This window comes from Dendrobium catenatum, unplaced genomic scaffold (genome assembly GCF_001605985.2).
Source record: "Dendrobium catenatum unplaced genomic scaffold, ASM160598v2 fragScaff_scaffold_1090, whole genome shotgun sequence".
NCBI lineage: Eukaryota > Viridiplantae > Streptophyta > Magnoliopsida > Asparagales > Orchidaceae > Dendrobium > Dendrobium catenatum.
Window position 1 is genome coordinate 1,072,899 of NW_021319552.1, and position 6,565 is coordinate 1,079,463.

The following is a 6,565-nucleotide window of genomic DNA, read 5'->3' on the forward strand; positions in this document are numbered from 1 at the left end:
TACAATTCCCTATCCCAAAACCAAAAAAAAAAAAAAATGCTAACAAAGTAGAAAACCCAACTCACCTTGATGGAATTCCCATAGGTTCCTTCATCGAGATCCATGAATAGTGTATTAAACTTCCAAGTAATCCATGTTCTTTTTCATTCGATTCACAACTGAATGCTAGACGAAATGGAAATGCAAATTGAAAACGAAATAGGTTTCTTCGAAGCAGAGGCGATGCGAGTGGGAGTCGTAGATAAGTGTTAAAGAGGATGCATTGAACAATACAATACTGCGGGGAAGAACAATTAAGATCGGTGAGCGACAAAAGAAACCATCTTTATACTCTAGCACTCACCAGTATCAATATCTCGTCAATAAACAAAACTACAAAATTGTACTGGAAGAAAAAAAAAAAGTTAAAACTTTACAGGTACTCATTTCCATTACAGTGAGGAGAAGGAAGAAACAGTTTCACTGTTGCTGGGAAGTTCTGCAAACAGACAACAGACACGAAAGCAAGAACGGACGAGAGATAAGAACAAGGAGAGTGGGGTTAGAGGTTGTTGAGGTGGCTGGGAATCGTGGAAGCCAGTGGGTTGGGAAAGTGGGAGAAAAAGGAATGGGAGAAAGAGTGGATTTTGCGATGGATCGATAACTGTATATTTATAAATGGAGAGAGGTTGATCTGCTTATAATCTCCTTCACCGCACCGAAGAGTCAAGTAGATCGACGGCTTATCCGAGTAAAGACCTAATGGAGTCTCTTGCGCAAGTCAAATGGATTTGAGTCAAGTCAAATTCAATCAAAATGTCTCATTATAGGCAAATCATTATGTCCGGTCACTCAATAAAAATTTGTCACGTGGACTTCGCTTTGACTGTGCGCTTTGACTGTGCTTTAGGTGAGCTTTAGATGCGCTTCGACTACGCTTTTGACGCGCTTGACTTTAAATTCCGCGGACACGTGTACATTCCACGTGACAATTTTTTAGTGGATGTCCGGACCTCGAAATAGATCTGGTGACCATACCTAATAATTTGCCCTCATTTATGAGGCCAATTTCCTTTCTAAGCGTGAAACTTTATTGCTATTTTAGTTGGTTATGGATGCTACCAAATCATTTATGAGAGATCTACGGTCAAAAGAATTTGAAAAAGTTTGTCTTTTTTTCTCTTTCTTAGTGCACATATTAAAGATCATTTTGTGGAGTATAAGATGGTAACATAGTATTTTTCCTCATTTATTCCAATACTACATAGTGTATTTAAGTTTTTGATCTGAGGCTGAAAAGGATTGATAATAAATTTTTTTGGAAGGATAATTTCATATATATATATATATTTATAAACTTCCTTAAACTCCTAAAATCATAACGAACAATAAAATAAATAAATAATTAAGTTAACAATGCATATTTAACCTCCAAATTAAATAAATCTCCTAATCAAACTAAAACTTAGAAAATTCATTAAAAATCCTATAAAAATCAGAAAAATATGAAGCAAATTTCTACAAACTCATAAATTTATAATAAGTAATAATCTACGTTGAATGAAGTAATATTAAATAAAAAAAAACAAAACATTCTTTATAATCTATTTAAAAGCCAAATAAAAATAATAAAGTATTAATATTTGAATTGAAATCATCCATGGATTAAATTTGAATATATAGAAAATTGAAAATTAAAACAACAAATTAATAATATGATTGATCACTTGGACGACCTAGCATATATATCGTATAGGCCACAAGCCTTAAATCCTTTAGGTTAGGGCGTTTACATGCTTTTATGTGTTCTTTACTTATGTTTTCTCTAATTTTTACATTTTATGTTATTGTATTTTATTTTCTTACTCGATTGTAAATATTAAATAACTAATTACAAAATCTAATCCCCCAAATACAATAAAAGACATATGATTATGACTTTTGACTAGAATTGAAAATTGAAACCCTTTCTTATGAAGTAAAATAACCGACAATATCGACCGACATTTTAAACCCTGTGATTTATACACACTAAAATTCTCTTTTTTAACACAAAAAACAAACACGTGTGACAGACACTTTCATATTTGCTTAGGATAACCTAGAGATTATGTCTTGTTGATTTATAGGAAATAATTATTTTACTCATAGAAAGATAAATAGTTAGAAGGATGAAAATGGCGTCCAGCCAGGTCCATAACATATTGTTTCCATTCTTTGTTTAGGCACATTTTTACCTATGGGTATGGGGTAGGCCACTTGACTTATTAGTATGTTGTTCTTTCTCAGGAGAGGTCTACTCCATCAGATAAAATCTATTTAAAGTCTTTTTAAATTTTTAAATCATACAAATTTTGCATATAACCTGCATGATTTGCATTAACAATCCATGAAAATAGAATTGTTAATTGCATTTAGGATTAGAAACATGATTTACCATTCATGGTTTAGGGCCATTTAACACTTAGATGTATGTCCCAAAGAGAGCATATTCTATGAGTTTCAATATTCCTAGAAGGAAGAATATCACTCATTTTTAACCCATCACAAAGAGCCATCCAAGCAAATGAAGAAAATCTGATAGGATATCTCTTATGCCATATAAATTTATACCAACCAACCTATTGCATATTAAAGAAATAATTAAAATAGAAGGTCTTGAATCGGGGTTTATCATCTCCATTCCAGGAAATAGGTGAAGCTAAGTGTAATTGAATGAGAATAGCTAAGATACACTGAGAGAAATTTCTAGAGAATTCTCCAGAGAATGCTAATTACCACTCTCTTTTATAAAATTTTTCACCAAGGCTTTGGAGGAAGGGAGGGGTTGCTTAAATTTAGAAACTAGCTTCCCATTGAACCATGGGTCCCAAATCATAGATAAATTACAATCAACAACAACCACCTTAAAGGAAGAATAATTATTAGGTCCGGACACTGGACGTAGCTTTACATCCGGAGGCCAATAACATGTCGCCACGTGCTCTTATTCTTTACCGCGCGGCCCGACGACCCGACCTGGACATGAACCCGGTATTGCTATGTTTGCGTATTGCTAGGTATTGCTCGGTATTGCTTGACAATAACTAGAAATACCGCTCTGTCAAGAACAACACCTAGCAATACCGAGCAATACCGGGGTATTGCTCGGTATTAATCAGTATTGCTAGGTATTGGTCTTGACAGAATGATATTTCTCATTATTGCCGAGCAATATCGAGCAATACCTAGCAATACCCCGGTCTGTACAAATCAGACAATGCATAGCAATCCCGGATCAAGTTCGGGTCGGGTCGTCGGGCCGTGCAGTAAAGAGTAAGAGCACTTGACACCATTTTATTGGCGTCCGAACGTAGAGCTACGTCAGGATACCAGACCTAATAAAAATTCCTTAAAGGAAATATTATCCCTTATATGACCAGTAATGGGCAAATATTTTTTCCGAAATTTAGAAGCCTTAGGAGATGGAGTTTTAAAAGGAGATTGGTATTTAATTCTGAACCATTCAGCAACTAGAAAATTAGCCTTGTAAAACCTCCAAATAAACAATCAACCAAATCCATGATAAAGAGAATTAATAGCAGGAATACCCAACCATTCAGAACTTCTTGGTTGACAGGTTTTAGACCAAAAAATTAAATGCAATTTCTTCTCAGAAGTGTTGCCGTGAAAAAGAAATCTGGAACATCATCTTTCATTCATTTTTTCATAGGCCTTAGGAATTATAGAACCTTTGATCCAATAAGCTAATTTATTGGTAATAGTAAATCTTAGGAACTGAACTCTCCCAACAAATGACAAGAATTTCACTTTCCAGCCATCTAGGAGATTGGAAATTTTGCTAAGTGGAAGGAAATGAGCATTAGTGAATTTTTTAGAAGAATTGGGAAGGCCTAGATACTTCAGGAAGTACTTAGTCTGAGAAAACCTAAGAACAGAGAAAATACCCTCTGTTTGATGAGTATTGTTAAAAAAAAAAGAATAAAGCATTTAGAGTTGTTGAAATAAAGCCCTTTAGCAGCAGAGAAATTCGACAGAGATTCTTGAAGGTAATCGACATTCTGCATAGTAGCTAAGTCAAAAACCAAAACATCGTCAGCATATAACAAATGGTTAAAGTTATTTTTTCCACATGGTACTGCTCTAAAATTACCAGAATCTAAAACACATGAGAAAACATCCATAATGATAGTAAAGAGTAAAGGTGAGAGGGAACAACCCTGCGTCAGCCCGAAAGTAGATTTAAAAATCCCTCAAGAGACCCATTAATGCAAATTGAGAAATAAACATCACTAATACAACCTTTAATCCAATTAACAAATTTGATAGGGAAGCCTTTTTGAGCCAACCTAAAAATCAGAAATTCACGGGACACAATATCGAATGTTTTTCTTATATCAAGCTTGACACATAGCCAATTAAAATTCAATTTTGAATAAAACTCCCTTAAAATTTTAGATGCCAAAATAATATTATCCGAAGACTGTCTATTATTTATAAAACCTATTTGGCTCTTGTGAATTATTTGAGGCATGAAGCTTTTCATACGATTTGTCAGAATTTTTGCAATAATTTTATAGAAAACATTGCAAAGAAAAATGGGGCTATAATAAAAAATTTCTGAAGCATGATGGCTTTTAGAAATAAGGGTTATGGCAGTAGCTTTCACACTCTTGGGTAGGTTTTCAGTAGAAAAGAAATTCTTGACTGCATTATATACTTGTAATCCTATAATATCCCAAGTGTGTTTTTAATATTTAAATGTAAACCCATCAGGGCCAGGAGCACATTGTCCATCAAAAACTGCCTCTCTAATTTCTTGATTTGTGACAGGCATAATAAGGGAAGTAGTGAGATGGTCAGGAATTATGTCTCCCTGAAGAAGGTTATGGTAAGAATTCAAAACAAGGTTTGAAGAGCTTTTGGAAGTAATGGAGTGCAGCTTTGGAAATATCTTCTTTTATGGAAAAAAATGCTCTGCTCGAAAGCATTTTGATGTGGTTAATGTTGTTCCGGGTTCTAATTCTAGCATATAAAAAGCCTAAATCATTTTCTTTATTAGAAAGCTATTTAACTTTGGATATCTGGATAGTCCACGAGCTCCAAAAAGATTGGGGAACATTGAGAGAGGAGTTTATCTCTTTAACAGCGACATTAAGGGAAGGTACTAGAGGGTTGCATTGCATTTGAAGCATATAGGATTTCTGCATCTCTTGAAGTTCAATCATCCGGGAATGTAAAAAAGGAAGCATTTTTCATTTGTTCTTTTTTGAGAAGATTCTTAAGGTGATGCAGATTTTCATAAAGCACGTCAATTAGACTTCCTTTCTTGTAAGAGAAGGCTCTAATCACCCGATCGCAAAAATCATTCATGTTAACCCAGAAGTTTTTTATTTGAAATTTGTGATTATTGGGAGTAAGGGCATTCAAGAGAAGGACCAAAGGTGAATGGTCAGAGCATAAAAGCTGCTCCACTTTATAGAAAGAGGGGAATTTTTCCCTTTGATGTGAATCGGGTCATCAGCCCATTGATTAAACTAAGTGAATAACAACCTATTAGAGGCTAAATCAAAAGTGCCAGTATTGAACATAAAATTATTCAACTCACCAAGCTTAATGTAGATTGAAAATACCTCCAGCTTTCACCAATTCAAACTTATAACAATTGAAGTCCACCATAATGACCCAAGAGGAGTCAATAGAGTGAGCCATGTTTGTAATATGTTGCCATAGAGAGGCTCTATCATTCGGAGAATTAGCTACATAGATTACATAAATAGTAACTGCAGGCATAGAACTAGACTTAACAATCCATGGATAAGTTGAGATGTTGGAAAAATAGAGGCGAAGGAAATATTTTTGGGATTCCATTTTAACCAAATTCTTCCTAGGGATGAAGATTCGAAGTTGTTACAGCTTGCTTCGTCCTGGAAAAGTCAGCAGGAATTGATAAACCAAGGGCCTTCAGTCGCATGAAAGGGAATTTTGGCTTCAAGAATACATATCATGTCAAGGTGATGAGAGGAGATAAGTTTTTTACACGTAACAACTTTTTCAGGGCCATTAAAGCCCCGAATATTCCAGCAACCAATGGTGGAAAGTGTCATTTAGACTTTGAAGAAGAGGAGGACACCTTTTTTTTTTCCTCCTTTGCCCTTATTTATTTTCTTGTGAGGGGTGTTTTTAGAGGAATTTGGGCACCAATAACCTCAGGAAGCTCTTCAAATTATGGGGTTTCTTGCTGTAGCACAACAAATTTATTGGGGGAAATCAAATGCCCTGGTTTTTGTAGGGTTAGACCAATAGATGGTGAATCTACATCCTTTATGGTAACTTCCAGATCATCAGCAGAGGTTTGAATTGTGGGATGCATGTCAATAGGGGAATGATTCAAATTTGAAGATTGCTCAGAAGCTAAAGGGATATTGGTTGGAAAATTTAGGTTAAGAACACTTTCTTTGGACGGGGCACTTGGTTGAGATGGTGGGGATGGGGAAGGGATTGGATCAATAGTAGGTCCAGAAGCGGAGGAGCTAGGGATGGCGTGATCAGACAAAGGAAGTAAAGGCTGTTTGTTAGAGGGATT